At 36.0% G+C, this 27084-nt stretch overlaps 1 pseudogene; it reads right to left on the bottom strand.

Moving 5' to 3' along the window:
- Positions 1-27084, bottom strand: part of LOC125156684 (protein DBF4 homolog A-like) — a 79634-nt pseudogene that overhangs the window by 34522 nt on the left and 18028 nt on the right.

The raw sequence follows: 27084 nt of genomic DNA, 5'->3' as shown, positions 1-27084 counted from the left end.
ATCATAAGCTTTCTATAGTTTTCAGTGTATAGATTTTTCACCTCTTTGATTAGGTTTATTCCTAGGTTTTTTATGGTTTTTGTTGCAATTGTAAATGGGATTGACTCCTTGATTTCTCTTTCTGTTGCTTCATTATTGGTGTATAGGAATGCAACTGATTTCTGTCCTTTGATTTTATATCTTGCGACTTTGCTGAATTCATGGATCAGTTCCAGCTGGTTTTTGGTGGAATCTTTTGGGTTTTCCATATAGAGTATCGTGTCATCTGCGAAGAGTGAAAGTTGGACTTCTTCATTGCCAATTTGGATGCCTTTTATTCCTTTGTGTTCTCTGACTACTGAGGCTAAGACTTCCAATGCTATGTCGAATAATAGTGGTGAGAGTGGACATCCCTGTTGTGTTCCTGACTTTCAGAAAAAATCTGTTTTTCTCCATTGAGGCTGATATTAGTGGTAGGTCTTTCATATATGGTTTTTATGATCTTGTGGTACTATCCTTCTGTCCCTACATTCTTGACAGTTCTTATCAAGAAAGGATGCTGTATTTTGTCAAATGCTTTCTCTAAATGTATTGAAAGGATCATGTGGTTCTTATCCTTTCTTTTGTTGATGTGATGTATCACATTGATTGTTTTGTGGATATTGAACCACCCTGCATCCCAGGTATAAATCCCACTTGGTCATGGTGAGTAATTCTGTTAATGTATTATTGGATCCAGTTGGCTAGGGCTAGTGTCTTGTTGAGGATTTTTGCATCCATGTTCATCAACAAAATTGTTCTATAGTTCTCCTTTTTAGTGGGGTCTTTGTCTGGTTTTGGAATCAAGGTAATGCTGCCTTCTTAGAATGATTCTGGAAGTTTTCCTTCCATTTCTATTTTTTGGAATGGCTTCAAAAGCTGTTCTTCTTTAAATATTTGGTGTAATTCCCCATGGAAAGCCATCTGGACCTGGTATCTTGTTTTTTTGGGAGATTTTGATTACTGATTCGATTTCTTTACTGGTTATGGGTTTGTCCAAATTTTCTGTTTTTCCTGCTTCAGTTTTGGTAGTTTATATGTTTCTAAGAATTTTCCCATTTCTCCCAGATTGACAATTTTATTGGCATATAATTACTCATAATATTCTCCTATTATTGTTTTTATTTCTGCTGTGTTGGTTGTGATCTCTCCTCTTTCATTCTTGATTTTATTTATTTGGGTCCTTTCCTTTGTCTTTTTGATCAAATTGGCTAGGGTTTATCGATTTTGTTAATTCTTTCAAAGAACAAGTACCTGGTTTCATTGATCTGTTCTACTGTTTTGTTTTGTTTTGTTTGGTTTGGTTTGGTCTTGATATCATTGATTTCTGCTCTAATCTTTATTATTTTCTGTCTTCTGCTGGTTTGGGGTTTTATTTGCTGTTCTTTTTCCAGCTCTTTAAGGTGTAAGTTTAATTTGTGTATCTGAGATCTTTCTTCCTTCTTTAGGAAGACCTGGATTGCTCTTATTACTGCCTTTGCTGCGTCCCAGAGGTTTTGAGTTATGGTCATTTTTGTTGGCTTCCATGTCCTTTTTAATTTCATCTTTAACTTCTTGGTTAGCCCATTCATTCTTTAGTAGGATGTTCTTTAGTCTCCAAGTACTTGTTATCTTTCCAAATTTTTTCTTGTGGTTGATTTCAAGTTTCATAGCGTAGTGGTCTAAAAATATGCAAGATAGGACCTCAATCTATTTTTACTTGTTTAGGGCTGATTTGTGTCCCAGTATGTGATCTATTGTGGAGAATGTTCCATGTGCACTTGGGAAAAATGTATATTCTGCTGCTTTAGGATGAAATGTTCTGAATATATCTGTCAAGTCCATCCAGTCCAGAGCCTCATTCAAAGCCATTGTTTCCTTGTTGATTTTCTGTTTAAATGATCCATCCATTGTTGTAAGTGGGGTGGTGAAATACCCTACTATTATGGTATTATTATCAATGAGTTTCTGTATCTTTGTGATTGGTTTACATATTTGGGTGCCTCATGTTTGGAGCGTAAATGTTTACAGTTGTTAGATACTCTTGGTGGATAGACCCTTTAGTTATGATATAATGTCTTTCTTCATCTCTTGTTACAGTCTTTATTTTAAAATCTAGCTTTAAAATAAAACTATTTTGTCTGGTATAAGTATGGCCACTCTGGGTTTTTTTTGTTATAATTGTAGTTGTTGTTGTTTGATAACTATTAGCATGATAGATGGTTCTCCATCCCCTTCCTTTCAATCTGAAAGCATTTTTAGGTCTAAAATGGGTCTCTTGTAAACAGCATATAGATGGATCTTGTTTTCTTATCCATTCTCTTACCCTATGTCTTTTTATTGAAACAATTAGTCTATTGAGTGAATACTGAAATATCTGAATTTATTGACATTATGTTGCCTGTAGAGTTGGAGTTTCTCATGGTGTTCTCTGGTCCTTTCTAGTCTTTGTTGCTTTTGGTCTTTTGGTGTTTTGTTTTGCTTTGTTTTGTTTTGTTTTTGTCTTTTCTCCCCTCAGAGAGTCCCCCTTAACATTTTTTTGTGAGGCTGGTTTAGTTTTTGTTTGTCTGGGAAACTTTCCATCTCTCCTTCTATTTTGAACGACAGTCTTGCTGGATAAAGAATTCTTGGCTGCATATTTTTCTGATTCAGCACATTGAATATATTCTGCCACTCCTTTATGGCCTTTCAAGTTCTGTGGATAGGTCTGCTGTGAACCTGATATTCCTTCCCTTGTAGGTTAAGGACTTTTTTCCCTTGCTGCTTTCATGATTCTTTCTTCCCTGAGTATTTTGCGAATTTGACTATGATATGCCTTGTTGGCCAATTTTTGTTGAATCTAATGGGAGTTCTCTGTGCTTCCTGGATTTTGATATCTGTGTCTTTCCCCAGGTTAGGAAAGTTTTCCACTATGATTTGCTCACATAAACCTTCTATCCCTTTTTCTCTTTCTTTGTCTTCTGGAACCCTATGATTTGGATGTTTTTTCCCCCTTTTTAATGAGTCACTGAGTTCTCTAGTTCTTATATTGTACTCTTTTGCCTTAGTCTCCCTCTTTTTTTCTGCTTCATTATTCTCCATAATTTTGTCCTCTGTATCGCTGATTCTCTGCTCTGCCCCATCCATCTTTGCTGCCATGGCATACATTTGAGATTGAAGCTCAGTTATAGCATTTTAAATTTCATCCTGACTAACTTTTACTTCTTTATCTCTACAGAAAGGGATTCTAATCTATATTAAATCCCAGCTAGTATTCTTATTATCATAATTCTAAACTCTGGTTCAAACATCTTGCTTTTATCTGTGTTGATTAAGTCCCTGGATGTCATTTATTCCTATTCTTTCTTTTGGGGTGAATCCTTTGTTTTGTCACTTTGAAGGAATAAAAGGAATTAATAAAGTAAAAAATATAAAAATTAAAAACTTAAAAACAATACAAAAAATCAAATTAAGGGTTCTAACCTCTAGATGTGTTTTGGTCTGGTTGTTGGAAGAAGCTTGATAGAATAGAGAAAAAAAAGTGAAAGAAAAAAGTGAAAGAAAAAAAAAAGGAAAACTTTTGCAAATTCGAAAAAATGAATACCATAAAATAGAATAAAATGAAACTATGAAAGTAAAATAGAATTTAAAACATTTACAAAAAAGTGAAAAATACAGTACAAAATACAGTACAAAAAAAATAAAGAAAACTCTTTCTTATAAAAACAGAAAATAAGGGGGCACCTGGGTGGCTCAGTCAGTTAAGCGTCCGACTTCAGCTCAGGTCATGATCTTACGGTTCATGGGTTCGAGCCCTACATCGGGATATGTGCTGACAGCTCAGAGCCTGAGTCTGCTTCGGATTCTGAGTCTCTATCTCTCTCTGTTCCTCCTCTGCTTGCTCTCTCTCAAAAGTAAATAAATATTAAAAAATTAAAAAAATGGAATATAAAAATATTTTTTTCTTTTTCTGTATTCAAGAATAAGAAAAAAAAGGAAAAGGAAAAAAATCAATAGATGGACGAGCTAACAGAATGAAATCCTACTGAAATTACATCCAGTTTCCCCTAAAAGTCAATCTATGAAGCACTTTATAGTCTGTAAACTAAGCAGGGGGAGAGACTTGTGGTGTTCCTCAAGAGTGCAGTTGGCCCAGTTGGGTGGGGCTTAGTGTAATGGTTCCATTCTCCACTAGATGGCACTGCTTAGCTTACTGGGGTGGATTGTTGTGTGTGTAGGCATGTATGCACATGTGCAGGAGGGGTGAAAATGGCATCACACAGCTACCCAGTCTCTAGTTTCAGAACTCTGTGCTCTCCCCCACTGGTATCCAAGCACCCCTCCTTTGTCTCAGTCTTCTGCCCACTCCCTGCTTCTACACAGTCTGTGACCAAGCCATCAGGCTGAGAGGCAACACCTCCCTCCTGAGTTTTATTTCAGATGGGGCTCTTTCACAAGCCCTCACTTCTGAGGGACTGGGGCTTTGACCTGCTCAGACCCTCTGGGGAATGGTCTCACTGAGCAATGCCCAGATGCCAGCCCACCCCAGAAAAAGTTTGTGTGATCATGTAGCAGCAGCATTTCAGGGATTATGGTAACTCACAACACACATCTGACACCAGGCTTGACTCTTAATGTCCTTGTTCCAACACCAGCAAATGTGGTTGTTCTCTGGAGTCCGCTGGGACTTTGCCTGCTAAGTTCTGTGGTTTAAATTGGGCAGATTGTTGTGTTATCCTCAAATCAGTTTTCTGGGTGTGCAAGATGATTGGGTGTTGATCTGGCTGCATTTCAGGGAGGAGAGATGCAAAAAACTTTCCATGGTCCCTTCCCACTTTTTATATTTTTAAATAAAGAGCTATATTCTTTGTGGAACTAATTACATTTAGAGGAAAGCATATAACATTTATATTCATACATACCCTACTCTTTGTGCATAATACTCAATGAATATGAAAATATTTCAGACAGAACATACTCATATCATGGCAGAAATCTAGGCATTTATCTCTCATTTGGGAAATATTATGCACAGGCAAACACAATATTTTCCATAATTATATTGTTTCCCAGGCAATGAGACAAGGAAAAACACTGTGTATGTAATGAATACACCAGCAATTTTTAGTACTAAGGAAAGAATTCATATATAATAGTGAGATTCATGTCCATTGTGAAATATATCAGAAAGGAAGTGTTTTGGTCAAGACTATTCTAAAGATAATTTGGCTCATTGACTTTTATTACAATATGTGTTCATAATAACAATCTATCATTTATTATTAGTATAAGTAAATGAGGCTCTGTTAAGAAAAAAAACTACTCAGTAATTTGATGACAAACAATTAAGAAGTAGACTAAATAAAACAGGGACAAATATACAGGTATGTTTCATTAAAAAAAAAAAAAACAACTCAGTAGAAAGGCAAAATGAAAATAGGATTACTCTAGTGTATTCAGAGAATGCAATGTGGTCTGATAATGGGATAACATTAAATAAAAAAAAATTAGAATAGTAAAAAAGGTATGTTAATAGCCAAAATGCTAGCATAAATTGCAAGTGATTGGTAACATGGACTTTATGTCTTAGGGCTTATTAAGAAAGTGAGAGCAAACTGAAAAGTCTAAGTCTTGCTTTTCAGCGCAGTATGGAAGTTTGGCTCTGCACTACAATTCTGGGGTGAATACCCAGGGGGTTTGACAAGGAGTATTAACCTTGCTGATCAGAACACTTTCCCTATGTCGTGCAAGCTGATGGAATTATTATACTTCTTTTCCCTTTATTGCCAGTCATGTGATGCTTCACTCTGTGCATGTGGGACTCAGTATTACCCCATACACGTTAGGGGTCCTTTATGCAGATTTTTGAGCTTGTTTGCAGGGTCCCTTCCTCTTTGTAACTCCAGCACTCAAATCCCATCCACCTGTTCCTCCCCTGACTCCTCCCCTAACAGTCCTGGACTCAGAGAGGCCTTGCCTCTCTGCTTGGGGTTGCCCCTGAATCTTCCTGCTCTGTCCCATGGTCCAGAGAAGCCTCTGAGAGGGAGTAAGCACTGTTGTGAGTTCCCTTTCTTTCTCTTACTTATAGCTCACAGTCCTGTGTGTGTGTGTGTGTGTGTGTGTGTATGTGTGTGTGTCTGGTCTGATATGTGGAAAAAGTTTGAATGTGTATTTCACCCAGTGTTTTCGTTGTTTACAGTGGGAAGACAGATAATGCCATCATATCTAGGACCACCCCATTAAAAATGAGAAAATCCAAACTGGAAGCATCTGTTTTTTTAAATTTATTTTTGTAGAAGTGTCTATTAATGTAACATTAGGTATGTTATGACAAAATGGATTAAAAGTTTCATACCGTCCAAAGTTGTTGTTTGTTTATTTTGCTCTGATCAAAGTAAAATAACTAAATCAGCTTTAGTAACTTCATGTAGTGTCAGTGTATGTTGTTAGCACTTCAACCATTCAGCAAACCTCTACCAATAACTTGGAAACAATTTTGTCTCCTAAAAATTACATTTTAAACATAAAAACATTGTGGTAATTGTTGGGCAATGTCATCGAAGAGAGGTGATTGATCTTTGGGCTGCCCCCAGGGAACTCAGAGGTTCTCCACCCCTTCCCCTGTCCTTGCAATGTGGGTTCCACTTGCCTTTCCCTCTCTCAGAAGCTTCTCTGGGACAGAGCCTCGAGATGCTGAACACACCTGCATGGTGTACCTGACTAAAACTAAGGCCTCTTTATAAACCTGAGATGCTGAGGGCAAGTGTGGGGATCTATTTATCTAGCTGCCCCCCAAGACAAGCCTCATGTGTAAGTTTTCTTGGTTTATTAAAACTTCCACCTATGAACCTGGAGCGGCTGCTTCTTTCCTCAGCCTCTACCTGCCTTGTCCTTATGTTGGCTGGTTTGAGATTACACCAAAGAAGCTTCTGAAAGGGTTGCAAACTAACACTAGTATGTCAAAATTATAGAATAAATTGCTGGCCTGATAATATTTATATATTCTGGTTAAGATTACTATAATTACGCTGGCCTGATAATCTTTATGTATTCTGATTAAGATTATTGACATTTCCAAAGAAAGAACAAGATATTTTGAAGGGGGACTGATTATTTGTAAAAAAAAAAAAAAAAAAATCAAAATAAAAGGTAAGAAATTTAGAAAAAATAAAGGAAGAAAGGAAAGAAAAAGAGAAAGAAAGGAAGGAAAGAGAAAGAGGAAGAGAGAGAAAGGAAGTAAGGGAGAAAGAAAAGAAGAAAGAAAAAGTATATGTAATCACGAAGGCAAAATGCACACTTTTTCAGGACAGGGAAAACTTTGCTGACTAGCTTCTTTCCTTATGGGAAAGACCATGTTTCCTGTAATTACTGATGTACCAGATTATTTTATCTGAAAACATGAAATGGTCCAGTCTGTCAGTCAAGTTTGTTACTGGTTTGCTTTCACAAAACTTTACAATCATGATTTAGCTTCCCATACATGTCTATGTGTATGAGACAAGCATATGGGTGCTCTTCCCAGAACCACTTGGCTTCCTTTTGAGCATTTTGTGCACCCCCAAAGCTTCTGTGAGAGTTTGCTCCCAGCAGCGAGTACCTGTAACTCGTTCTTTCTGGAACGCTACCCAAGGGGAATGAGAGGCTTCATCAGCTGTGTGAATGGAGAACAAAATTTACTTGGGAATTTGCATCCTTACAGGCATGAGGCTTAACTAGTAAGTGACAGGTTGCAATAACAGGTGCCCCAGATGCCTTATTCCTGGGCGGGACAATTCGGAGGTTGGGCACACTCCAAATTTCCTGCGAGTCTCTGACAGAGTACCAGTAGTCTCCCCACTTCTCTGTCCCATTTCCTCCTTGACTCATTTCTTCTGGGAAACTTTTGTAATCACAGATTATTATCTCTGGGGCCACGTCTGAGGAACTCAAGCTAACATATCCCTCTCTTTAGAGAGAGAGAGAAAAAAAGGACTATACCATAGCGAGACTTTGAGTCCATGCTATGTAAAACATCCATGTGAAATCAATAAATAGACATGTAGGTTTACTGTACCAGATTTACAAATTAGATTAAAATTAGTCCTAACCTGAAATATTTTCTAAATTTAGGTTCATAAGCCTCAAAACTATATAAAGGCAAGATCCTGGATAATGATATGTTCACAAGGGGAATAAATCCTCATGGGTGTTTTGGAGAAAATTCCCCAATCTAAGGATCTCTCTCAACCTTTTTGATTCTGTATAAGCCTTTTTTTGTTCTTTGATTTTCTAAAGAACGTTATTCTTTGGGTTTATATTCTACAAACTTCAGATGAGTAAACTGCTACATGTCTATAGAAAACTCAATATAATCTATCTGTTCAATAAGATTAAGGGAAATTATGCCTGTATTACATATTACATTGCAGCAGTTGTTTGCATATTATCAAAGTAGGTCCCATGTGTGTAAATCACCACAAATATCATCATCATCATCATCATCATTATCATCATCCATCTGTATTTTTATCATAATTGGTCAAATCACACATTATGGGAAATAGCAAATAAGAAAAACTTAAATATAGCTAATCAGTATTTGTATCTATTATTTAAGTATATTAATATTTAGAATTTTTTATACTTTCTGTGAAGAGTCAAATTCTGATATTTTCATTTTGGGTCTAACATCCAAGGTACAATCCCATCAGTTCCACAGAGTGGTCCCTAAGTCCTGGGGCCCATTTCAGTAATTTCTATCATATGATTTTGGAGCATTCAGTCAATTAGTAGCCTAGAAGACTCAAAAGAATATTTTGAAATCTATTGATTGTCTCTCATCATATATTTATAAATGCCTTCTAATTTCTAATTGGCCAGTGCTTGTTATCCCCATAGAAAATGTTGCTGGCAGAACATTAACCTTCCTTTACTCACTCAACAAATACTGACTGAATGTCCATTATGTGTCAGACATTACACAATGGGCTGTGGCACACACACACACACACACACACACACACTAAAAGTAAAAAAGAACAGGCAGAACTTGTCCTCAAATTGCTCGTGATCCTATGAAGGAAACAAAAATGTGAAACCAAAAGGCAATAAGATAAATGCTATGGCAGTGCTAGGGAGAAAATAATTTTCATTTCCACTTTGGTATTTCAACTTTATGTCACCCAATAGGTCTGTTTAGGGAGCCATTAGAAATCCTTCAATGTTCTCATTTTGACAGAGCATATTCTGATCACATTGTCACATTCTTCATGTTCCCAGATGTCCTGCTTAACTTTATTGTCCTGATTTTTAAGGAGTTCGTATCGTTCCTGAAGGGGCTCTAAAGATTCTCCATTTTGTGACAGACTGCAACTAAAAGAACCGTGGTATAAAGGCCATAAGATTCATTAATATGCAGATGCTACAAATAAGCTTCACATTTGTAATAAAAGTCTTCAATCCCGCAATTTTTCTGTCTCCAAAAACTCTTGCATAGTTTGCAAAGAAACATCTGCGTTATCTCCAAACTTGTTTTGTACACCGAAGGAACTTGAAGAGTCCAGCAGGGTCTAGCTTCCACAGACCAAGGTAGAAAGGGCTTGGACCCAATTTGACCCCTTTGGTGATTCTAAAATAAGGACACTTTATCAGAAATAGCGGAACTAAACTTGATTGATTTTTGTAAGTGCCATGAAAAATATAATGCTCTAATTTTCCCAGGTATGATAAGAATAATTCAGAGTACATTTTACACTGTTCCTGGTTATGCTCGGTAGTAAATTGTGCCAATCATTATTTAGTATAATTTCAAGGTCAGAATGTTTTGCATACATTTAATCAAGAGCATTACATAAGTCTACTGTAATTTAGTCATTAAAGACTATCATACACCAATATTTGAAGTGCACGGATATTTTAATATGTTCATGCTATGTTACCATCTATTGAATATAATTAATAGGATGAATCTTCAGCATTCAGTGAAGATTGTACAATTGCTGAGATTGTAAAATTTTGGTTAACATAGTGGGAGGGAGAAGAGTTGGAAAGAGTACATTCCCGTGGAAGACGGTGGAGTAAAAGGGGAAAGAGAAAATATTTATTGCTTATTTAGTACTTGTCAGTATTTTATTTAACAAAAAAAAATGAATGAGGTAACACTATATCGATTATAAATCTATATTTGAGAAGATATTTATAAAGTTTTTCAGTGTTTATATTTTAAGGTTTTATCTGTTTAAATTCACATTTTTGAATGTTAGCATGATCTTCTTTTCATAGAATGTACCTGTACACTTGCGGTTCTGGGTAGTGGGTGCTGTCATTATCAGCCCTGCCTAGTGAATCATCCCGAAAAATCTTCAATTGAAGACGGGGATTGGACTTTTGAGCATGGCCACAAAGTTTATGGGAACATAAAAGCGGATTATTCTGGAGTGGTGTCAAAAAGATGGCAGACAAGAAGTTCCAAGCCCTCACTGCTCACGGAAAGACTAAATAAAAAGCAACATACAGGTCACAATGGCTTTGTAAGAACTCCAGAAAGTAGTTAAGATGTGGCAGTAATCAAGCAAATACCTAACCAATAAAAAGCCTCAATCAAAATGCCAGGAAATTTCATGGCATTTTCGCTTGCCCTTGCCATATCCCACCTCTGGTGGACCATGGTGTAGTGGGGAATAAACTGCTCAGTTCCAAGTTCCTCTTAAGGATAGAAGGAAAAGGGGCATTCACTTTTGAATGTCCCCTCTCTGTAAAGACAGCTTTCCTACTAGTCTTACTTTCTAATCTTATACTCTAACAAACTTTTGCCTGCTGCTCAAAAAAAAAAAAAAAAAAAAAAAAGAAAAAAGTGGAACTTGCAATATGTTGGCTTCTCTGGGGGCTGTCTGGGTACTGGTTTGTACTTGACTTGGAGAGCGGAAGAGAACAGTCAGCATAGGTAGGATATTAGGTTGGAGGCTGTTGAAAGCAGTGGTGAATGCCATGAGGTAAAGAGCTTCAGATGACCCTTTCGAAGACTGGAAGAAATGGCTATTTTTTCCAAATTCTCAATTTTCAACAAAGAGCACAAGGCATACAAAGAGACAGAGAACAAGGACTATTTAAAAGAACAACATAAGTCTTTAGAAACTGACCCTAAAACAACCAGGTCTATGTATTAACTGGCAAAGACTTTTAAAACATCTGTCTTGAATAGCTTAATGAATACAGAAAGACATAATGAATAAAATCAGGAAAACAATACATGAACAAAATAAGAATATCAAACAAAGCTATGGAAATTATAAAAATGAACCAAGTAGAAATTCTGGAGCTAAAAAAAAAAAATACAACAACTGAATTGAAAAATTCACTAAAGAAGTTCAACAGCAGACTTGAGCAGGGAAAATTAAAAACTAGTGACCTAAAAGACAGTTTATTGGAAATTATGGAGTCTGAGAGTGAAAAGAAAATGAAGAAAAGTGAACAGAGTCAAAGGAAGTTTTGGGATGCCATCAGGCAGACAAACATATACATTATAAGAGACCCAGAAGGAGATAAGTTAGAAAAAGGGGCACAAAACTTGTCTGAAGAAATATGTTGAATTTGAAGAATACAGAGTATATACATTTGAGGAAAGACATGAATATGCAAATATAAGAATCTCAATGACCTCTAAATAGGAAACTCAAGAGACCCACAGTGAGGCACATCATAATCAAACTGTCAAGAGTCAAGACAAAGAGAAAATCTTGAAAGCAGCAATAGAAAGATAGTATGTAATGAATATGGAAGTCCTTATAACATGATCAGTGGATTTCTCAACAGAAACCTTGTAAGTAAGAAGGGCATTGATAGATAGATAGATAGATAGATAGATAGATGGGATGATATCTTCAAAGGGCTGAAAGAAAAAAAACTTTTCAACCAAAAATTCTATGTCTGGAAAAACTGTTGTTAAACAATGTGGAGGAAGTTAAGGCATTCTCAAATAAACAAAAGGTAGGGGAGTTCATTACTACTACTCATGCTCTCCATGAAATGCTAAAGGAAGTCTTAAAATTGAAATAAAAAGGTAACTGAGAGTAACTTGGAGCAATTAGAAAATATGAAGCTCTCAGCTCTAACTATACATACAAAAAAACCCATTATTTAATTTTGGTTTATAATCCCCCTTTTAATTATTTTATAAAATTAAAAAAATAAAAGACGTATAAAAATAACTGTAGATTTATTTTAATTGGTATGCAATACATAAAAATGTAATTTGTAACATTAACAACAAAAAATTAGTGGCAAAAGTGTAAAGTAGATTTTTATAAGTGATTGAAGTTAAGTTGTTATCACATCAAAATAGAGTGTTACAACATTGGAATGTTTTATGTGATCCTCATGATAAAGATACAAAAAAATCTATAAAACATACACAAAAGGAAACGAGAAATGAAAATGTGTCATTATAAAAAACTCAATTAAACACAAAACAAGTCAAGGGAGGAATTAAGGGACAAAAAGTTAGAGACATACAGAAAACAATTAACACAATAGTAAAAGTAAGCTCTTCTCTATTAGTAATTATATTAAATGTAAAGGGGATTAAAATTACCAGTCAAAAGAATTAGCAGAATGGATAAAACAGTAAGATTCAACTATGCTGTTTCATTTTAGACCTGAGGACATGAATAGGTTAACAGTGAAAGAATGAAAAAAGATATTCCATGCAAATAACAAGCAAAAGAGAGTAGGAGTGGCCATTCTAGTATAACAAAAATAAGCTTTAAGCTAAAAATTGTTACAAGAGGCAAAGAATATTATATAATTATAAAAGGTTCAATTGAAGAAAATCTGAAAATTATAAATATATATATATGCATCAGAGCTCCTACATATATGAAACAAACATAAACAGTATTAAAGGGAAATGTAGATAGCTTTATAATAATAGCAGGAAACTTTAATACCCCATTTCCAATAATGAAACAACTAGACAAATCAAAAAAGTAACAGAGGACTTAAAAACAGTACAGGACAATTGGCCCTAACAGACATATACAGAACATATACAGAACTCACATTTTTGTCAAGGACGTATAGAATATTCTCTAGGATGGAGCAAATGTTAGGCTACAGTTTTAAAACATTTAAAAAGATTGAAATCATATACAGTGTCTTTTATGAACACAATGGAAAGAAACTAGAAATAAATAGTAGAAGGAAAACTGAAAAATTCACAAAAAGTGGAAATAACATTCACTTAGAAAAACAATGAGCCAAAGAAAAATTACATGGGAAATTAGAAAAACCTTAAGACAAATGAAAACAAACAAAAAGATTTAAAATCAGAAACCTATCTTTATACTCAAGGAATCCAGAAAAAGAACAAACGAAACCCAAAGCTAAGAGAAGAAAGGAAATAATAAAGATTCGAGTAGAGATAAAAAAAATACAGAAGTGGAAAACAATAGACAATATCAGTGAAACCAATAATTTGTTGTTTGGAAGCTCAGCAAAATTAGCAAACCTTTAGCTAGATCGACTAAAAAAAAAGAAGATTCAATTAAAATCAGAATGAAAGAGAAAACAGTACAACTGATTTTACAGAAATGAATATAATTATAAGAGAATACTAGGAAAAATTATATGCCAAGAAGTCAGAAAACCTACATGAAATGAACAAATTCTTTGAAAGGTATAACAATCCACTAAAATTAGATTGTTAGAAAAAAATAGAAAATCTTAACAGATCTATAGCAAGTTAGGGTAAGTGAATCTATAATCAAAGCCCGACAAAGAAACGACCAGGACCAGATGGCTTCACTGGTGAATGCTATCAAACGTTTACTGAATAATTAACACCAAGCCTCAAACTCTTCAAAAATGTTTAAAAGAGGCACGTCCAAAGTCATTTTAAGAGGCCAGCATTATCCTGATACTAAAGTCAGACACTACAAGAAAACTATAGACCAATGAATGTCCCAGATGAAGATTGATGCAAAAATCTTCTAGAAAATCCTAGCAAAGAGAACTCAGTGACACATTTAAAAAATTATACACCATGATCAAGTGGGTTTATTCCTGGAATTCACAGAGAGTTCAGCATATAAACCAATAAATATAATATACCACAATAATAGAATAAAGAAGAAAAACCACATGATTATCTCAATTGATGTAGAAAAAAAAGTTGGCAAAATTTAATACCCTTTTATAATAAAAATACTCAGTGAACCAGGAGTAGACAAGCATGAACATAATAAAAGTCACTTACAAAAAGCTCAACGGCTGACATTATATTCAATGGTGAAAGACTGAAAATTTTGCTTTAAGATCAGGAACAAAACAAGGATTCCTGCTACTAATACTTCTATTTAATAAGTACTGGAAGTCCTAGCCTGAGTAATTATACACTAAATATACAGAAGGGTCAGCTGGACTGACCCCAACACCCAACACTCCCAACAGTTAACTTGGACAATTCTCCCATAGGGTTTTAGGGATAGCTTAACCACCTCTTTGGATAAGCACTGGCATCAGATTCCTCTAACCTTTCTCTTCCAAATAGTACCCTTATCCAACATGTGGATGACCTTCTCCTCTGTAGCTGTTCTTTGCCCACTTCCATTTCTTACGCCATCACTTTCCTCGCCTTCCCAACAAAGGTGATAATGTCTCCCTCTCCAAAGCTCAACTTAATCAACAATCTGTCTCATCCTTAGGATTTTTGCTTACACCAGGCCAACTCACCCTCTTGCCCTACATGGAGCCCAACTCTTACATCGATTTTCTCTATAAAACATAGGCCTTTGTCTGCTTACCCCCCACATGGAAGGAGCACTGAGCCCTCATATACCTAAGTTTTGACATCACTTGCCCAACTCACCAGTCCTCGTATACTTGGGGCAGAGTGTAACAGGCACTCGAGTAAAAACCCAGTCTTTATCCCACTGCTGCAGAACTGAGCCAATGTCTATCCTCTTCCTCCTTGCCATCTTTACAAAAATTGTGTTAGGCACAGGAGGAATAGCCCATTCTATCCATACACAGGAGCTGTCTCTTACCTTGAGTCAAAAAGAAGATGGCTTGGTTGGGGCACCTGGGTGGCTCAGTTGAGTAACCGACTTTGGCTCAGGTCATGATCTCACGGTTTGTGGGTTTGAGCCCCACGTAGGGCTCTGTGCTGACAGCTCAGAGCCTGGAGCCTGCTTCGGATTCTGTGTCTCCCTCTCTCTCTACCCCTCCCCTGCTCATGCTCTGTCTCTCTCTCTCTCTCTCTCTCTCTGTCAAAAGTAAATAAACATTAAAAAAAAAAAGTTAAAAAAAAAAAAAAAAAGAAGCTGGCTTGGCTTCCACACTCCAACCACTTGGAGAGACACACTGATTCCCCGGCAGAAGTAGATCTTCAAAACTGTTGAGCTTTAGACCTACTGACTGCTAATCAGGGGAGAACTTATGCTTTACTACGGAAATAATATTGCTTCTACTTAAATGAGTCAGGCCAGGTCTGAGACAGCCTTGACAAAAATCATCAACACAACTAGAAGCAGTCAAAAACCATGTAAGAACGGGGGTTCTGATTGGTTTTCCTGGAAACTAGATATCTGCCTCTTGGTTCTCATGCTTCTCTCCTTTCCTGGGACCTTTAGTGGTTATTGGACTAGCCCTTATTTTTGGGCCCCGTATCTTAAAATATCTAATCTCATTCAGGACCAAATCTCAGCTCTTGTTCGTTCTCTAAGGTCTCAACAAGCTCACGTTTAAGCCCTTGCTTTCAGAGCAGTCCACTATCAATCTTTCTCTCACTCTCAGTTCTCTTGCAGCTAAGTAGGGACAGCTAAGTAGGGCATAGGCCCTTACCCGGCAGGAAGTACTTACGGAAAAATGACTTCTCCCAATCAAAAATAGTTTTAAATAAAGAGAGGGGCAATGAAAGGATTCTATTCAAAGCCCCACCACACTTACAGACAAAACTCACAGATGTCTGCACTTGGCCCTCTTTGGTTTTCTGGGTCAAGGGGCCCTACATTCTCAGAGAATAAATCATAGCTATAAAACATAATCTTCTCTAGCCTGACCACAACCCACATCCCAGACAAGTCTTGGACAGAGGCCTTTGAAAAACCTGCCACCTCTTGCTTTTCCTGGCCATACCTCTCCATACCTGCCATGAGCTCAGCTTCAACACTGTCACATCCTTAACAAACAAACAAACAAATAAACAAACAACAACAAAACTTAAAAGGCCCAGCCTGACGGAAGCTCAGAGCTGACATTTCTCTAGATGTCCGGCCCCTCTTCTCCCTTGGAGAGCAAATAAACTCTGTCCTGTCCTGCTTGGTGCTCCATTCTGTGCAACTCTTTGCCACCTGTGTCACGGGCCACCCTAACAAAGGTCTTGACCATACAGCAAATATGGGGGTACCTGGATCTTGGACTTTCTGGAACTGTGAGAATCAAATTTCTATTGTTTAAGCTGCCTATTCCATGGTATTTTGTAATGCAAGCCAAACTGTCTAAGACACTAGTTAAAATATTAAGGGCAGATTTTAAATATTAATATGTTATTGCAATAGGGGATAAGGTCCATTATTTCTACTTCTTAGAAAGATTCTGAATATGCAATTAGTATAAATGTATATATATAAATATGTATAATATAGAATATACTTAATATAATATATTAAATATTTAATGCGCTTTTATATTTAATGATTTTATTTAACATTTTATACATGTTTAAGCATTTAATATTTTATAGTACTGTTAATTTATTAAACATTTAATAAAGCCAGTATTAACACATATCAATTAATGTATTAAATAATAGAGATATTTACTATATTAGTGTATAGTTTCAATATTTATTAATTAACAAAAACCAGAATGCTGATAAAAGGCATAAATGATATTATTGGGTTTTTTTTCGCACTAGGGGGAAGAGTAAGCAAATCCCAAGCAATTGTTCATAAGGGCTTGAAGCAGGAAATCATTTTTGAGTTCTGCTTTTATGAAAGAGAAGCAATGAATAGCAGAAATATTCCTATAGGCTGTTTGGAAAACCCATCTAGAATGGACATATTGGCAAGCTGGCGACATAGAGACAGACCGCTGTGTCTGTAAAGACAAGAGAATGAGGTGAGGTACTGAGAGGTGTTCGTGTAGGTGGTGTCCAGTTATAAACAACCCGAGTGCCTCGCTCAGGAAATTTGACTAGTGGAAGTTTTTGAGCCCAAACCATGAGAGTTTGAAAAGAAAAACTGTAGAAGCCCAAGAAGAAAAATTGGTTAGGATAGAACCTGAGGTCCAATGAGATTAACAGTCCAAATGAGAGACTGAAGCAAAGCAAAGCAAAACAAAGACAGGAGCACGGGCAGCAGAGGTAGAACGGATTTGGAAATCATTAGGCAGGAGCCGGTGCTGAGGCCGCTCTCATTCAGTGGCTTAGTTTCTCAGAATTGCTGCTGTCTGGGCCTCCACATTAAAATTTCATATGTAAAAAGGGAATTAGAAAGGTGACCTAGATCAATGTGTTAATTTAAATTACTGAGTCATTAGTGGTTCCATGGCTTGCTACAAAAATAGTTTTAAAATGCCCATTCTTAGTACATGTTGCTATTAGGGTAAGGGATTATAGAACATAAGTAAGACCATAATAGTGGGTATGTGTGGATTCCAGAAAACCCAATAAATAATTCTTCTCCAGACAGATTCAGAATCACTTGTGGGTTGGACGAGGAGATTGGGCAAGCAGAGATTAAAACAACACCTTTAATAATAATAGAGCTACAGACAAATACCTACTTCCCTAATTATAGACAGTATTGCACTCATGTCCCTTAGAGGAAGGGTCTGCCAGGAAAAACCTATAAATTGAAGGAACGGATCTTTTCTCTTTGTTTCTTTGTTTCTGTCTCTCTTACTCCCTCCCCTTTTCCTCTCGTCCTCTCGACTTCCTTTTTCCGTTTGCTTCCTACAGAGAGAAATATCTCAAACACAGAGTAAAAAAGGGAGTGTGCTGTGAGTATTGGTGGTTCTATTATACTCACTGGTCAGATAATTGACTGATACTTTTATGGACAAGAATGCATGGCAGAGTAAAGGCCAGAGTGTTTCTACGGCAGGATTCATGCATGTGGAAGGAAAGAACCTAACCCAGGAATGGGTATGCTGTACCGTCACTACGCCACAGAGGACTACAAAGGGAAAGCTGCAGAAGCAATACAAAGGTGACTGAAGATTGACATGGTAACTAACTAATGTTCTGTAGTTTATGGTCCCGGTTATCATGATGACACGTAAGCAGAATGAAAGTAAAAATGTTAATGCTGATATAAGCAGAGAGGTGCCATGATGGGTGCGAAACAAGAAGGGTGTTGGGGTAGGAAGGATGTAAGTAATTGGCACACAGCACCTTTCAGCATATTCCAACCACAGCAATACACAGACTTCAGAGACCAGAAGTCCAGATATCAACTTCTTATTACTGGGGAGTATATTTGAAGTTATTGAATGATTGGGAAAACATACAATGAACAAAATATTTCAGGGGGAAAAGACTAAACATTACAGGTGAGGGAAAAAAGATGGAAATGAAGCAATGAAGATTAAAGTTTTATGATAAAATAATTGGGATACTCACTAAATATTTAAATACTGATAGAATGATTATAGAATACTTATATAACTGAAACGTAATATATATTTATTAAATACTGATGTTCAATGTACAAGATGACTAACAACACTGACAATAGGAATTTTGCTTTACCTCTGCCCTTTTTGTTAAAACATATTTTTATTTTAGAATACTTTCATATTTATGTAGAACAGTCTTTATTTGTACACAAGTTGCAAATTCTGTAGAGTTCCCACCATACTCTTATTGTTTCCCTGATTATCATGTTAAGTTACCATGTTCCTTCCATTTGTCAAAACTCAGAAACTGATATGGTACACTATCACTTTCCTAAACTCTAGAATTTGTCACACTTCCTTCATTTTGGTCTAGTGCTCTGTTTCTGTTCCAGGATTCTATCCAGGGTCCCACATTATTCTTAGCCATCATGTCTCTTTAGGCACCTGTTGGCTGGGAGTTTCTCGGACTTTCCTGGTCTTCAATGACCTTAAGAATTTTGAGAAGTGCTGGTCAGGTATTTTGCAGAAATTTCCCTGAATTGTAGTTTGCGGGATGTTTTTCCCATGTTCAGACTGGAATATACCTTGTTTGTTACGAAGAACTCAGAGGTAAACAGTCATTACCATCACATCATGTCAAGGGTACATCCTCTCAAATTGAGTTATCGCTGTTGATACTCTTGACCACATGGCTGAGGGAGTATTTTCCAGGTTTTGCCACCTTAGTTACTCTCCTCTCCTTGTCATACTGTCCTTTTTGGATAAAGTCACAAGTAGCCTGTACTTACAGGAGGTATGCTGCCCTTTCTTGAGAGTGGGAGAATCTACATAAATTGTTTGGAATTCTTCAGAGAAGAGTTTTGTCCCTTCTCCCCTATTTTGTCATTCATTCACTTATTTATATCAGTATGTGCCTTAGCTTGGGCTGCCATAACAAAATACCACACACTGAGTGGCATAAACATCAAAAATTTGTTCCTTAAAATCTTGGCAGCTGTGAAGTTCAAGATCATGGTCCAGAAAGATTCAATTCCCTGGTGAGGTCTCTCTTCCTGACTTACTGACAGCCAGCCTTCTCTCTGTGTCTTCACCTGGCAGAGAGAGAGAGAGAGAGAGAGAGAGAGAGAGAGAGAGAAACCACTTCTCCTATCATAGCACTAATCCATTCACAAGGTCCCAATCTAAACCTGATTACCTCCCAAAGGCCCCATCTTCAACCACTATCATATTGGGGGTTAGAGTTTCAACATAAACATTTTATGGGAACACAATTAAGCCCATAGCAGTATGGCTATAGTCTATTTACTTTTATTTACTTTTTTTTGTTCTCTAATTAATTATTCCACCTTTGGCTCTTGGGAGCTGTTTCAGTTGGCTCTTGTGTCCCTTTGACATACTCTGTGGGTTTTTTGTTTGTTTGTTTTTTGTTTTGTTTTTAGAGGTGGGGGTTAAAGTGGAGGAGAAAGGCATAGGGAGAGAGAGAGAATCTTAAGCAGACTCATGCTCAGAACAGAACCAGAACCAAGGCTAGGTTCCACAACAACCCTGGGATCATGACTGAAGCCTGGGATCATGACCAAGAAGAGGCAGGCACTCAATCGACTGAGCCACCCAGGCACCCCTGGTTTTAGGTTTTGAGCACTCCCCTAATTTCTGACACTACAAGCTTTTCCAGGCTCACTTGTACATCTCCTGCCCCAGGTCTAGAGGCAGTCATCTTCCCAAAGATCCATTTTTGTTTTACTTGTGCTACGTAAAATATTACTTGGAATTACACAATTATATAATTAGACTTACTGCTCTAGAAACTATATTTTAAACAACTAACATAACAAAATTGAAAAAAAATTAAACATACAATCCTAAAACTGAAAATAACTTCCAGAAGTCATTAGCCTCGAGTTCGAATTCCACCTGAAAATTCATCCTAGATATTCACTTAAGGTCTTCTGTTTCAATACACAGCAAATATCTCAGATCTCTAAAGTTCCTAGTTTGTTGAATTAATACCATGATATTTCACCGTGCCTATTTCATACTCTTAGGAACTTCTTAGCAAGACATTTTAGCCATCCAGTGGTTTAGATTCAGCATATTTGAGCTTAAGTTTTGAGACACTTCCAATTTGTTACACTTGAATTAAAAAACATTTGGGGAAAAAACCATACGTATAGAGATTATTTCAAATAAACTTAATATTATAAATGATATAATTACTTTAGCACAGGAAATAATCTCATATTTCCAAAATATCCAAAGTAATGTTGAGTTTTCTTATCATTTGAGTCTAGTAATTCTATCAAGTCACTTGTTTTTAATTTTTAAAACATTTTTTAATGTTTATTTTTGAGAGAGAGAGAGAGAGAGAGACAGAGTGTGAGTAGAGAAGGGGTAGAGACAGAGGGAGACACAGAATCTGAAGCAGGCTCCAGGCTCTGAGGTGTCAACATAGGGCCTAATGTGGGGCTCGAAACCCACAAACCATGACATCATGACCTAAGCTGAAATCAGATACTTAACCAACTGAGCCACCCAGAAGACCCTAAGTCACTTTGGTTTTAGCATTGAGTTCAAATTATTTTAAAACTATTTGTCAATTATCTTTTCCCTCTTTTTTTCTTAAGATAAACATTAAAACCTTAACATTTCTCCTCGATCTATTTGCCAGAGAGATCATTTCTAAGATTAAACACCTGAACAAATTTTCTTTTAGTTATCTTTCCAAACAGTCTTAATATTTTCTATTGAGACAGCTTGTGTGTGTTTTTTATTAAAAATCTCTCCCAAAAATATAAAAGATAATAAACTTATACTGTTAGGTCCCTACAAGTATTAAAATGGCATCCATCAAAACTTTAAAAACATTATTTTCAGAAGAGATATTGAAATAATGGTTCATTACTTTCATTTAGATAACATTTCCATTCTAGTATTTTATTAATAATCCAAAGTAAAATGTTTTATGACACCTACTTTCTAATGAAGAAGAATGTAGTTTTAATTGGTTTAAAATTATTGAATTTGGCTCATGTGATTTTTTTATGGCATTTTTAAAACTACCTGTAAAATAAAACATACGCTATCTCTGCAAACATAGGAGATAAATGTAAACATTCTCTAATGCAAGGGAAAATATAATAAAATACGAAGTAAAACCACTTCTGTCTTTAACAACATAAGCTATAAAACTTACACATCTTACTATGGCCAGAGTGTCAGAGGGTAACAAGTTTCCTCTGTCCATCTTATGCAGTAAATCAAGCCATGAAAAGAGAAGGGCCTTGGGACACAGACTGTGAATCAGAGTTTCTGGTTTTCAGAGGGGTTAGGACTAGCCGAGAGCCTGTGGTCTATGGGCACTGAACAGAGCCTGGGTGAAGGTTAATTCTATTAATGTTGTTCTCTACCCTAAGAAACTATCATAGGGAGAGAACAATGACACATTTTATGTACCTTAATAAGACATAGATAAAGCAGGCATAAAAAAGCTAACCTAGGCAAGCTAAACCATATATATATATATATATATATATATATATATAATGCCTCTTGTATGGGAACTCATTGTCTGTCCTTATTTATTTTCACAGGCATCCTCTATTACCATTTCCATTTTTAATATCAAAACTTTCAAAACAGTTATCAAAGACTGAAAATCATATAGCTTCTCACTGAAGGATCACAACTCCTACTGCCTCTCATTTCATTTCATTTCTTGATGTTTTCATTTCTTCAATGTTTCAATTTATTTTTGAGAAAGAAAGAGAGAGGAGAGAGAGAGAGAGCATGAGCAGGGAAGGGGCAGAGAGAGAGGGAGACACAGAAACTGAAGCAGACTCCAGGCTCGGAGCTGCTAGCACAGAGCCTGATGCGGGGCTCAAACTCACGAACTGCGAGGTCATGACCTGAGCCGAAGTCGGATGCTCAACTGACTGAGCCACCCAGGCGCCCTACCCCCTGTGCATTCTTAATATCCCAGTTGTATTCAGCAGAGCCAGCTAAAGTCATTGTATTTTTATTGGTTATACATCTCTTTGTAAATGAGAAGTAAACTGAGTGTAAACAGAACTGGTTCATTATTATTATTATTTTTTACCACATTTTACCACATTGACAGATAATTGGCTAATTTTCTAGTATTCTTTGTCAATATGCTTTTCATCTATACAAATAAAAAGCAAGTGCCTTGAAGTCAAGAACTATATTGTCCCTCTTGTAGTACCAGGATAGACACTTCTAAGGTCACAAAGTGATTTTGGCATACCAAATAAAAGTTATGTATTCTTGCCAGCTCCCTGTAAACCCTGGCTGTCGGAAGATGAACCCCATATACCAGTGCTGTCTCAGTCTCCCAGAATTGCCACCCAACAGGTGTCATTAAGACTTTAAAAGGCCAAATAAATAATTAAAAGAATGTGAAAATAAGGAAATCTTAATAAAATATAGATTTTAGTTAAAAATAACATATTGATGTCGGTTCATTAATTATAACAAACATGCCATATTAACAGAAGATGTTAATAACGGGGGGAATTGAGTGTGGAGTCTATGGGAGATCTCCACACTACCTTCTCAATCTGATCGAAAAATAAATTACATTGAAGAAGTCAACGTATATTAAAGGAAAAAAAAAGGAACAGCACACGTTCCCCCATTCTAACTGGCCTAGCTGTGCCACAGAAATAAAGAACCCAGTGAATTCCGTTAGCATGTTTTCATGCTGCATTTCATTTGCTATAAAATAAATCCATGTTCAGAATCAGTCTGGTATGGATTACCATTACATTGAATAAGGTATTAGGTAAATTCACAGAGGAGGGTTTTGGCAGAAACACTTTTATCAGGGAAAGAAAGCAAAGTCCTATCCAGAGTAAGTGCCTATTTCAAAAAAGCCCCATTCCTTTCATGATGAAAGTGTCCAATGTAATCAACCTGCCAGGTAACTGGATTATCTCCTCAGACAATAGTGCCATTGAAGAGCTGTAATCTAGTCCTTGGTCAGCTGAGCAATCAGCAGTGGTACTCAGATTGGCCTTTGTGAGTGGAGGCTGGTACTTCTGTGTCCATTTGCAATGCCCATCTCTGTTGCCAGGCACAATTTTCTCATGAAAATTGCCCAAAATTCTCATTGGGCAAGTCTAGGAGCAGCTAAGGGGAGAAAGTGACTGGCATCCATTAAACACCTCATCTTGTCCGCCTGACCTTTGAGAACAGTTTACAGGGACACTGCTTCTTAATAAGCACTTACATAAATCAAATATTTTCATTCACTGTGCCCATTTGGAAAGGTTCATTCCATACCTTTTCCTAAGATCTGCTTTTAACTATAATTTTCTATGTTTCCTCAAGGTCCCTATTCACTGGGCCAGTGATCATGAATTTATCCATTGTTCAAAATTAGTGTGGATCCATATGGCTATCTCTCTAGCTGAAAAGAATGATCAGATGCCCTGCTCAAAAGTTTACTCATTGGATAAGAGTTGGGAGTAGGATTTCCCTTCATCACTGTCCTTCTGAATGACACCTGAGTGGGACTGTAGTTCCACAGCTGTCTGCTATTGGATGGTGCCAGCATATTCTGGTAAACGATCTGGAAACCATGAGAAACTTTGTTTTTTCCTTAGTTCACCAGTCACAAAGAATATTTGGTACAGGCTGTAAGAAGGAACCTGATGACCCACAAATGGATGTCCATAGGAATCGGAGTCATTTACTTATAAAAATTATTTATGCCCTATCTTGGTCATAATCTCTACTTGTCAATGAAATACTTGGTGAGTTGGAGAACATATGGACAGCTAAGGTTGCATAACAACATGGGGCCCATTTTCAAGCATTTGGCCTCTACCATGTCCAGGAGGAGAGCAGAAGTTCTTTCTGACCCCGAGAAAGTTGAAGTTGAATAGTTGAAGAGGATGAATAGTTTTCTCCAATCTTAAACAACCAAAGAATTTATTCTAACACAACAGAGAAATATAAGAAATATTGCAAAAAAAATCAGCTAGCTTTCTCAGAATGAAAGAAATTTATGACTGATAGGAGTTGTAGAGTGAAGAAATATGAAATTTGGTGAGAAGACAACGACCCAAATATTAGGTTTACAGTTTTAAGTAGGGGAAAAAAAACCTGAATGTCATATAGAAATGATGCAAAAAAGATATTGTTTAGTCCACACAATAAATATTTACTGAATTCGTACTATTTTCCATGCACTGTGAAAATACAGAGGTTATAGAAATAAGAGATATCTTCCCAATCTTCAAAGAGCATTTTTTGTAAATAAGAGAGATGAGAAAAAACAAAAATAAACATCTAGACAATGTAGGTGAAACGTTATGAGAGGTAAAAATACTAAAGCCTAAATAGATTGTAACAATCAATAATAATAACATTTTCACAAAATAGCTGTCAAAATATTTATAATCATACTATAATGACTATGAACCATATGAATATTAACAAAAGTAATTTAGATTTCCAAATTTGTCTTTATCTAGTGTTAATTTGTGAGTCTTTACAAATTATATTAGCAATCGTTTTAGATGCTATGGCTGCAAAACATGTTGCCAAAAAATTGATGTAAAACGATCACTTATTATCACAGTCTGTGAGTCAGGAATTGGCACAACAGGGATTATTTGTTTTCTTGCCACAATATCTGGGTCCCCAGATGAGAGTCTCCACCAAGGGATTGGAATCAGTTGAATATTTAGTCACTCACATGTTGGGTGGTTATTCTGGTTAACAGCTGAGAAGTTCACTAGAGTTGTCTCAAACACTTATATTTAGCTAGTCCTTGTAGTCTGAGCCTTCTCAGAGCATATATTTGGTAGGTTCTAAAGGTGAGTCCCCTTGACGGATTGCTGTGTTGCCCCAATCTAAAAAAGAACAAAATTTTGCCATGTGCAACAACATCGATGGACCTGGAAGGTATCATGTTAGGTGAAATAAATCAGACAAATACTATATGATTTTACTTATATGTGGAATCTGAAAAACAACACAAATGAGCAAACCAAATGCAACCAAAATCATAGGTACAGACCACGTAATAGTGGTTGCTAGAGGGGAGGAGTTGGTGAGGTTGGGGAGTGGGAGGAACAGGTGAAGGGAGTCCAAGAGGTACAAACTTCCAGTTATATATATATATATAAATATATATAATATATTATATTATATAATATATATTATATATTATATTACATATTATATTATTTATTATATTATAATATTATATTTCTATTATAAATATATATTATGTATTATATATAATATATAATATATTATATGTATTATATATAATATATAATATATTATATGTATTATATATTTATATTTATATTATATATATTTATTATATAATTTATTATATTATATATATTATATTATATATTATATACATATTATATATTATATATATTTATATATATATAAATATATATATAACTCCGGGAGACATAATGTATACCTTGGTGACTACAGTCAGCAATATTGTAGAGTGTATCTGAAAATTGCCAAATGTGTAAATAAATACGAAGTTAACTTTGTATGGTTATGGATGGAACTAGACTTATTTTGGTGTTTATTTCACAATATGTACACTTATCAAGTCATTATGTTGTGCAGATGAAACCAATATAATGTTATATGTCAATTATACCTCAATAAAATTTTTTTAAAGAAAATGTGTCAACCTATATGTATCGTCAGAACAATTTCTGTGTTAATGAACAACCAATTTCTTTGTTATTGTAAAATAGATGAGTCTAGTCTTTATCTTCTGAGAAGAGTTTAATTTTTTTTCTGCTATTTGAACCGAATTAAGATTGAGTTTCGAAAATGAATGCCACGATAATTTTACATCAACCCTAAGCTAGATGCTCTCCGTTCACTGAGAATTGACTGAAAGTATTACAAAGAAAAGGAATTTGTCCTTATTTGAAAAGTATCCGCAAATGGACCAAAGTAACTCAGGTTGAAACCCGATAATATAATGATAGTTATTTTCTTTCTGCTTTGAGAATTTGTTCTAATAATACACTGCTTTCCTTCCCATTTGAGCAACACTATTGACCGCAATTATTCTCTGTGTGAGGTGTTTATGGAAAGACCAGTGTGTGGTGATCATTTCATGGCATGCTGTGCATGTGTGAAAATAAATCCTTGATTTTCAAACTTAGTCATTTGTTGCTGTTAGTTTTTTTCATTCTTTCATCTTGAACTCATAATCTGACTGAGACATTAATTCAAAGGCATTTATCTCCAGCAATTTCTAAAGGCAGCAAACCCATCCCAGAGCTCTGTCAGCAATATCTCAGAGAGCTAACTTTCTGAAGTGACCTCGGTGGATGCCACTTTTGTCCTCATGAGCCACCAACAAAGTGTCTGGACATGAACACTGCTGTCTTCATTCTTTGTGAATATCAAGTCAAAAAACTTGTGATGTATTTGTGGTGGGCACATAGTCAACTCTGCCAGTATAGGTTTGTATGACTAGTACTTATTGCTGGCTCA

The sequence above is a fragment of the Prionailurus viverrinus genome, chromosome F2 (genome assembly GCF_022837055.1).
Source record: "Prionailurus viverrinus isolate Anna chromosome F2, UM_Priviv_1.0, whole genome shotgun sequence".
Lineage (NCBI taxonomy): Eukaryota > Metazoa > Chordata > Mammalia > Carnivora > Felidae > Prionailurus > Prionailurus viverrinus.
Note: the sequence above shows the minus strand (reverse complement) of the source record. Positions and strands in the feature narration are given on the sequence as shown.